Source organism: Oncorhynchus mykiss, chromosome 20 (assembly GCF_057628025.1).
Source record: "Oncorhynchus mykiss isolate SJ-2025 chromosome 20, ASM5762802v1, whole genome shotgun sequence".
In the NCBI taxonomy this organism is placed as follows: domain Eukaryota; kingdom Metazoa; phylum Chordata; class Actinopteri; order Salmoniformes; family Salmonidae; genus Oncorhynchus; species Oncorhynchus mykiss.
The window spans coordinates 19,147,633-19,157,620 of record NC_143041.1 but is presented as its reverse complement, the minus strand read 5'-3'; the positions used below and the strand labels follow the sequence as shown (position 1 = coordinate 19,157,620).

The window sequence follows — 9,988 nt, the reverse complement described above, 5'->3', positions numbered from 1 at the left end:
CAGATGGTAAGACTACAAACCGATATAAATGGCCTATTTGTGAGATTGACTTCTAATGCTGCTCTGTACCATCACTCATTCATATATCCTTATGTACATATTCTTTATCCCCTTTATCCCCTTACACTGTGTACAAGACAGTAGTTTTGGAATTGTTAGTTAGATTACTTGTTATTACTGCATTGTCGGAACTAGAAGCACAAGCATTTCGCTACACTCGCATTAACATCTGCTAACCATGTGTATGTGACAAATAAAATTTGATTTGATTTGATTTGATTTAATTTCAATAGGCATAGGCTAGGCCTACTAACTAAAATCTGGATTTAGGATTTAATTTAATTTTTTGGTTAGCTAGATGAGGGTATTCTATAGCCCCTGATATCCCACAGTAGCCCGGTCAATATGTAAAATGAACAATATAGCAGCTTGCTTAGTTCAAATTGACAATTTATGTAATTTATGTAACATGAATCGTGAGGCTATTTCGAGGTAAGAAGTGCTTCTGTTTGCCCAAATAGCCTGCTGGAATAGGATCCTGAGGATGAGGTCCTAATATCAATCTCTGAATCATATGTTAATAAGAAGGAAATTAACTGAATAGGCCTAAACTTGTCAACAACAGCCAGTGTTTATTTTAATACAAATGTTTTACCTGTAGACTAATCTGACTGTTACCTTCAATCTAACAACAGCTGATCGGCAATTGCGATAGATCACAATTGATCACTTCCAATTTCATTAACTATACATGGCCATTAATAATTGCATAATAACACAAGGCTACAACAACAATAAATCGAAGTTATTGGTTATTTATTAAATTAATTTGCCAGCTTCAGGTAGGCTACACAAGTGGCACAAATAGATTAGCAATGACTCCGGTGATATCGTTATCGTCAACATATTTGTTGTATCAACTGGTAGGCTACGGTAGCCGACATAGGGATATACATTAATAGGCTAATTAATCGCCAACAGATGTATCATTCTCCACATTTAATGTCAGTTTCATTGGAGACTTTTCATCATAATAGAAGCATGCGAGTGAGTTCCATAACTTCAGGAGGTTCCATAACTTCCATTAAAAAATGTCCACTAGCACAGCACACTAGACCCAAGAACTGTGCATAGTAAAACCTTCCACTTGATATAATTTTCCATAAGCAATGTCGACATTAGAACAGTGGCGACCCGTCATTCAGGGCAGGTGGGGCTGTTTTAAGCCCCACCTGTTCAGCTAAAAACAATCGATATAAAGTACCAGTCAAAAGTTTGGACACACATACTCATTCGATGATTTTTCTTTATTTTATAATAGTGAATATATCAAAACTAGGAAATAAAACAGATGGAATCATATAGTAACCAAAAAAGTGTTAAACAAATCAAAATCTATTTTATATTTGAGATTCTTCAAACCTTTTGCCTTGATGACAGCTTTGCATACTCTTGGCATTCTCTCAAGCAGTTTCATGAGGTAGTACCCTGGAATGCATTTCAGTTAACAGGTGTGCCTTGTCAAACGTTAAATAGTGGAATGTCTTTCCTTCTTAATGAGTTTGAGCCAGTCAGTTGTGTTGTGACAAGGTAGGGGTGGTATACAGAAGATAGCCCTATTTAGTCAAATTATTATTATGACAAGCTCAAATAAGCAAAGAGAAACCACAGTCCATCACTACTTCAAGACATGAAGGTCTGTCAATCTGGAAAATTTTAAGGACTTCATGAGGAAAGGAAGACCCAGAGTTGCAGAGGATAAGTTCCTCAGAGTTACCAGCCTCAGAAATTGCAGCCCAAATAACTGCTTCACACAGAGTTCAAGTAACAGACACATCTCAACATCAACTGTTCAGAGGAGACTGTGAATCAGGCCTTCATGTTCAAATTGCTGCAAAGACACCACTTCTAAAGGACACCAATAAGAAGAAGAGGCTTGCTTGGGCCAAGAAACACAAGAATTTGACAGGGTAGTCTAGTGGTTAGTGCTTTGGACTACTAACCAGAAGGTTGCAAGTTCAAACCCCCGAGCTGACAAGGTACAAATCTGTTTTTCTGCCCCTGAACAGGCAGTTAACCCACTCTTCCTAGGTCAGCATTGAAAATAAGAATTTGTTCTTAACTGACTTGCCTAGTTAAATAAAATAAAATTAGACCGGTGGAAATCTGTCCTTTGGTCTGATGAGTCCAAATTTGAGATTTTTGCTTCCAACCGCCGTGTCTTTGTGAGACGCGGAGTAGGTGAACGGATGATCTCCGCATGTGTGGATCCCACCGTGAAGCATGGAAGAGGATGTGTGATGGCTTGGGTGTGCTTTGCTGGGGACACTGTCTGTGATTTATTTAGAATTCAGGGCACATTTAACCAGCATGGCTACTACAGCATTCTGCAGTGATACGCCATCCCATCTGGTTTGCGCTTAGTGGCACTATCATTTGTTTTTCAACAGGACAATGACTCAACACACCTCCAGGCTGTGTAAGGGCTATTTGACCAGGAAGGAGATTGATGGAGTGTCGCATCAGATGACCTGGCCTCCACAATCACCCAAACTCAACCCAATTGAGACGGTTTGGGATGAGTTGGACCGCAGAGTGAAGGAAAAGCAGCCAACAAGTGTTCAGCATATGTGGGAACTCCTTCAAGACTGTTGGAAAAGCAGGTGTGGCCCAACTTGTGACTGCTACTGTATATATTATTTTTGTTTCCTGTTTTGCATGTTATTTGGCATTAATATGTGTCACTTATCAGGTTGCAAACAACATAGTAAAGCCGCAAACATGCTCTCTTTTTTGCTTTCTTGAGTAAGGCAGCTACAAAATGCAGGTGTTTCAGCCTAGCTCACTGCTTTCTGTGGTGGTGGGGCAGCCAGGGGAAAACTCAGAGTGAAAGGGTTGGAAAAGTTCTCTAGTTGGGTCGGGTATTGGCTCAGTGCTCTGTCACTCATGGGGACACTACGTCACCGCAAAATCTAGAGCAAATAAATTCAAGCCGCCTGGGTGCTGCCATAGATTTACATTAGAAGTGCCCATCCAAGAAAGTTCAAGGTCATTGGCCACAGATACAATTAAGTCAAATCACCTTGTATCGACCGTAGTTTTGATTGGACTGATCATGTCAACATCATACTTTCAAAATCTTAGCTAGCAAGCTAGACAAGCAGTCATCACCATGAATCAAGTCGACAATCTACTGGCAAATGCTTTCCAATCCTTGTCATATAAAGATAAATTATAGATAAAATGTATCGGTGGTCATCGGCCATTTTTTCCCCCCAGAGTTCCCAGTTGTTGTCAAAGAAGTAGAAATCTAGAGAATGCCAGTCTTTGATGACAAAGTTTTATGACAAAATTTGCCCACAAGAAGGACCGCTGAACCGCCTTCCTGTTCAAGTGAGCACAGCACAACAAGGTGAGTCCAAAAATGTATTGTTGCTACTGCATAAATTAAGTACAATGCCATGGAGATATGTATACTGTAGCTAAGAAAGTAATACTAAGTGTATGTTGTGTTGTAAACTGTTAGTAGCCCATGTGCCTCACCCTAGAAATGTGGTACCTTTCCCCATCATAACTTATTCTACTGTTCTGACTTGGTGGTGCACATGTAGCCTGTTTTAGAGAAATGTAATCATCTAATATTATACGAGCTTTCATTGTCTGCTTATATGCCCCCTTTAATTATACTACGTTCTGACATGTTGTACAGGGAGAATACCGTAAAAATTGCCCATATTTTGAATTCTATTGCTGTACATTTTAAAAGTGCTGAACAAATAGTTATTTTGACTACGTCAGTCCTAGCTCGCTCATTAATGTCTTAATCCAAATTACAGATTGCCTCTTATCACCTCGTCATCCCCTTAGGCCATAGTTTGTACATCTCAATTATCAGTAAAACACAATTGTTTAAGCAAGTCAGCCATATCCGCTATGTTTTTCTAAAAGTCAGTAAATGAGGCTGAATGAACTGTTTCGCTGCCAGACAAGGCTCCGCTGATAGCCAGGTGTAGCAGTGGTGCTGAAAAGAAAGCTCTGCTGTTGGAACAGTTTTATGTAGGCCCAAACAGTTTGTGGGCACCGTTTGTCACCATTACAGTGCAATTAATGTATTGTTTAGTGTTGTGTAGTGGCTTTGCTGGCATGCATCTACAATTTTTTTTGTAGAGTTTTCCCAACCAAGACTTACATGCTAAAATCGCCACTGCATTATAGAATGCAGTTTAAACCACCTTCGAGCAAATGTATCCAATGGGCTCTAGAGCGCCTATAGTCGTTTTCTTGTGCTTTGCCTTATTTCTTGATGTGCATCAGTTTTAGCGTGTAATATGTTTTATGGAAAAAGTTTTGGAAATAGGTGTCTCCATGATGACAATCTAAATAGCTGTCACAATCTTCAAAATGAGCGGACCAAGGCTCACAACCAAGGTGTGTTGAGTTCCACATATTTTTAATACAAAGTGAAACTAAAAAATAAAACAACAAAACGACAAAGAACGTGACGTCGTAGTGCCTAAACACATTAACACAAACGATATCTCACAAATGGAGGTGGGGAAAAAGCCTGCCTAAATATGATCCCCAATCAGAGGCAACGATAAACAGCTGCCTCTAATTGGGAACCATATTAGCACCAACATAGAAATATATATATTAATCACGCCCTGACCTACTACACCATAGAGAACTAAAGGGCTCTCTATAGTCAGGGCGTGATAGTGAAAATATTCGGGTTTCTGTGGCCGCGGTTCCCGGCGTCGTCGCTGTCCTTCCACCTTCCTTGGTGTCTCCTTCCAATGAAGGGTCTCACATCCTCCCATGATTTTCTCCCATGTCCAAAACTCCTTTACCTCATATTCACGCTGCTTGGTCCTGCGTGAATGGGATATTCTGTCACGATCTTCAAAATGAGTGGACCAGGGCTTGTAAGTAAACATTTCACTGTAAAGTCTACTGCTTACTTACAAGCCCGTAACCAACCATACTGTTTCATTTTTTTAACCAAAAAGAAATAAAAGTAACAAATAATTAAAGAACAGCAGTAAAATAACAATAGCGAGGGCTAAAAACAGGGGATACCGGTGGAGTCAATGCGCGGGGGCACGGGTTAGTCGAGGTAATTGAGGTAATATGTACATGTAGGTAGAGTTCTTAAAGTGACTATGCATAGATAATAAACAGAGAGTAGCAGCAGCGTAAAAGAGGGGGGGAAATGCAAATAGTCTGGGTAGCCATTTGATCAGATGTTCAGGAGTCTTATGGCTTGGGGGAAGAAGCTGTTTAGAAGCCTCTTGGACCTAGACTTGGCGCTCCCCGCTTCCCGTGCGGTAGCAGAGAGAACAGTCTATTACGAGGGTGGCGAGGGCCTTTCACAGTTTTTAGGGCCTTCCTCTGACACCGCCTGTTATAGAGGTCCTGGATGGCAGGAAGCTTGGCCTCAGTGATGTACTGGGCCATACGCACTACCCTCTGTAGTGCCTTGCGATCGGAGGCTGCAGGCAGTGATGCAACCAGTCAGGATGCTCTCGATGGTACAGCTGTAGAATCTTTTGAGGATCTGAGGGCCCATGACAAATCGTGCCTTCTTCACGACTGTCTTGGTGTGCTTGGACCATGTTAGTTTGTTGGTGATGTGGACACCTAGGAACTTTAAACTCTCAAACTGTTCTGCTATAACCCCGTCGATGAGAATGGGGGCATGCTTTGTCCTCCTTTTCCTGTAGTCCACAATCATCTCCAGTGTTCTTGGCACAGGGACTATGGTGGTCTGCTTGAAACATGTTGGTATTACAGACTCAGACAGGGAGGTTGAACATGTCAGTGAAGACACTTACCAGTTGGTCAGCGCATGCTCGGAGTACACGTCCAGGTAATCCGTCTGGCCCTGGGGCCTTGTGAATGTTGACCTGTTTAAAGGTCTTACTCACATCGGCTACAGAGAGCGTGATCACACAGTCGTCCGGAACAGCTGAAGCGCTCATTCATGTTTCAGTGTTACTTGCCTCGAAGCGAGCATAGAAGTAATTTAGCTTGTCAGGTAGGCTCGTGTCACTGGGCAGCTCGCGGCTGTGCTTCCCTTTGTAGTCTGTAATAGTTTGCAAGCCCTGCCACATCCGATGAGCATCGGAGCCGGTGTAGTGTGATCCGATCTTAGTCCTGTATTGACGCTTTGCCTGGCTTATCGGAGGGCATAACGGGATTTCTTATAAGCTTCCGGGTTAGAGTCTCGCTCCTTGAAATCGGCAGCTCTACCCTTTAGCTCAGTGAGGATGTTGCCTGTAATCCATTGCTTCTGGTTTGGGTATGTACGTACAGTCACTGTGGGGACGACGTAATTGATGCACTTATTGATGAAGCGAGTGACTGATGTGGTGTACTCCTCAATGCCATCGGAAGAATCATATTCCAGTCTGTGCTAGCAAAACAGTCCTGTAGCTTAGCATCTGCTTCATCTGACCACTTTTTTATTGACTGAGTCACTGGTGCTTCCTGCTTTAGGTTTTGCTTGCAGTCATCTTTGCAGGACGGCCACTCTTAGGGAGGGTAGCAACAGTGCTGAACTTTCTCCATTTATATACAATTTGTCTTACCGTGGACTGATGAACATCAAGGCTTTTAGAGATACTTTTGTCACCCTTTCCAGCTTCATGCAAGTCAACAATTCTTCATCTTAGATCTTCTGAGATCTCTTTTGTTCAAGGCATGGTTCACATCAAGCAATGCTTCTTGTGAATAGCAAACCCAAATTTTGTGAGTGTTTTTTTTTATAGGGCAGAGCAGCTCTAACCAACATCTTCCATTTCGTCTCATTGATTGGACTCCAAGTTAGCTGACTCCTGACTCCAATTAGCTTTTGGATAAGTCATTAGCCTAGGGGTTCACATACTTGTTACAACCTGCACTGTGAATGATTAAATGATGTAGTAAATATAGACAAGAAAAATTCAATATTTTGTTTAAGCAGACTGTGTTTGTCTATTGTTGTGATTAAATGAAGATCAGATCAAATGTTATGACCAATTTATGCAGAAATCCAAGTAATTTCAAAGGGTTCACATGCTTTTTCTTGCCACTGTACGTCAACCACAGCTTTCATATCAACAGCAGTCTCTCTACCTACTTCAGTCCCATTCCTGTTGCCGTAGAAAATACTTGCGGTGTCTAGCATTTCCTGTCTATTCCCTACTAGGACATAGCCGTTTCTCTGTGAAGTTTTGACGTATTCTCTTTACCTGCCTAGTTATGATAGTGTGGGTAGAGGGTATGGGTGTGCCCTTTCTTCCTCTAACCTCTTGTTTTTTTCTCAGCTGCTGTCTCTTGGTTGGGTGACGCAGCGTGGCTGTGGCTCAGGTCGTGATGGGCCTGCAGACACTGACACCTGCAGACTGCTCTCCAAGCCTGGGGCCCAGCATCAATATGCTCTGTGTGCAGTGCATGATGGAGGTGATGGGGAGGAGATGGACACCACCCTCTCACCGGGGGCCCAGAGCCTCATGGACCTGGTGCAGTTTCAGCAGAAGGTGGGTCCATCTCTTGTCAAATCAGCAGTCACCAATACCAGCCAATAGAAGCCTCAGTGGAAAATTACACAGGCCGGAATTACACAGTAGACAGTGGCTTTATTGTATTGTTCAGTCTTCTAACCACTAATATAGCCCTCGGATAGCGAGAAGCTCTAACTAGTGAACACAAAAGACAGTCAATGTATTGCATGTTAATTATTTTTCCGGAACAAAGCATGACGCATTAAGATGGTTTCTGTCCCTCCTCTGTGGGGCTCTCTCTGCTCTGGCTAGAGGAACTAACTCTCTGCAGCTACAGCTGACATCCAACCTCAGCCTTCAGTCAACACCAGCCTCCAGTCAGACGAGATGTCTGGCTCTGTTTCAACAGATCCATGTCCCCAGTCTCGGGTAGCCTCCAATAACCACACTGGCTTGGCAGACATGATGTCACCCTTCTTTACTGGTCAGCCAGGAGGACGGAGGCCCAGACATGCTCCCTATGCTGCAGAGTGTGTGTGGGTAGGTGACGCAGCTCCGCATCGAGGATTCAGCAAAAACATCCAACGGCCCACAATGAGTAGGCTGGTAGTGGCTTTATGGTGAGGTTAACTACAACGTAGAGCTCCCTCTAAAGGTTTACATGGTAGTGTGTATGGTGGGAGTAGAATGCAGTCAAGTCGATGGAGGAGGTCGAGGGCCATGCGTCCTCCAAAACACGACCCTGCCAAGCCACACTGCTTCTTGTCACACTGCTCGCTTATCCCGCAATCCAGCTGCACCAATTGTGTCGGCGGAAACACTGTTCAACTGGCGACCGAAGTCAGCTTGCAGGCACCCGAAGTCAGCTTGCAGGCACCCGAAGTCAGCTTGCAGGCGCCCGGACGGCCACATGGAGTCACTAGAGCGCAATGGGACAAGAACATCCCTGCCGGCCGAACCCTCCCCTAACCCGAAGGACGCCGGGCCAATTGTGCGCCGCCTCATGGGTCTCCCAGTCACGGCCGGCTGTGACAGAGACTGGGATCAAACCTGGGTCTGTATTGACACCTCAAGCACTGCGATGCCGTGCCGTAAACCGCTACCCCTCTCGGGAGGCCCCTGTCAATGGGTTTTGTAGTGGTTCTGGTTGCATTGTGGTGTGTCTGTGTTAATATTAGAGTAAATGTATTTGTTAGGGTTTGTGGCCCTATGACAGTAATGGCTGTCCAACCTGTAAGCATAGGAGAGGATATTTTGAAGTGCAATGTAAGCGGGTTAACATGGGAGGGCAACAGATCCAAAGAGCTACTGTAATTCCTATGAAAACCTATTCTGTGATGGATTGTCTCTGTCTTGCAGGCAGTAGCATGCATGCTGCTGAGAGCTGGAGCAGGTTATGGAGTTGCGTCTGGAGTAGATGGAGACTGATGGAACAGCAGCTGGATGCCCTGCAGCAGAGCCTGAAGAAGGCCTTACTACAGGCCCTGCCCCTGGCCCTTCCCCTCAAAGATTAAGACCACAGCACCCACACCTGACCAGAACCACACCGCTTAGCCCCAGGCCATGCACTGACTTCAAAACTGATTCCTACACTGACTCCAGCCCTTTGCACTGACTCCAGCCCCTTGCACTGATTCCAGCCCCTTGCACTGACTCCAGCCCCTTGCACTGACTCCAGCCCCTTGCACTGACTCCAGCCCCTTGCACTGACTCCAGCCCCTTGCACTGACTCCAGCCCCTTGCACTAATTCCAGCCCCTTGCACTGACTCCAGCCCCTTGCACTGACTCCAGCCCCTTGCACTGACTCCAGCCCCTTTCACTGACTCCAGCCCCTTGCACTGACTCCAGCCCCTTGCACTGATTCCAGCCCCTTGCACTGACTGAACCCAATAACCTGAACCCAATAACCCAACTCACCAGAGACCAGCTGCTATCTTCACTGTAGTTTTACCACTTATATTTGTTTGTCAAATAATGTTTGTTTGTTAATTTGACTCCCTTTCATATTCTGTATGTTAACAGATGGTTTTGAACGAGTGCACCGTGTGATCAAGTGTGAAAAATAAAATATAGTTTGTAAAAAAAAAAACTACAAAAGGCTTTGCATTATTCTTTGAGCAAGAGCAAATATAACAATGATTTTAACAAAACGTGCTCTCCCACCTCTGTTCTCCATAGTATGCAACAGAACGTTCCTCTGTAATGTCATTTGTTTTATGTTGGCCATGGTGGAGCACTAGGTGGAGCCGTTGGTTTGGTTTCTTTGCAAGAACTTCATTGCTGTGTCCATGAACAGGGCACCACACCCCGGGCTGATCTTCCCAGGAAAAGCTCAGCTGGCTAAATGGGTTAAGGATTATGTAAAACATTAATTTATGAGAATGATTTGCTGGTTGTTTGGTGTGGATTACAATACCAGCCAAGCCAATAAAGAAGTATGTCGCTGAAGAAAAATCCTTTGTGTAAATTGTGATCAGGCATCAAACTGGATTGAAACAGTTAG

The 9,988-nt window shown here is 44.0% G+C and overlaps 1 pseudogene; it reads left to right on the top strand.

Moving 5' to 3' along the window:
• Positions 1-469: 469 nt before the first annotated feature.
• Positions 470-9,038, top strand: LOC149974424 (ATPase PAAT-like; annotated as a pseudogene).
• The last annotated feature ends 950 nt before the right edge of the window (positions 9,039-9,988 follow it).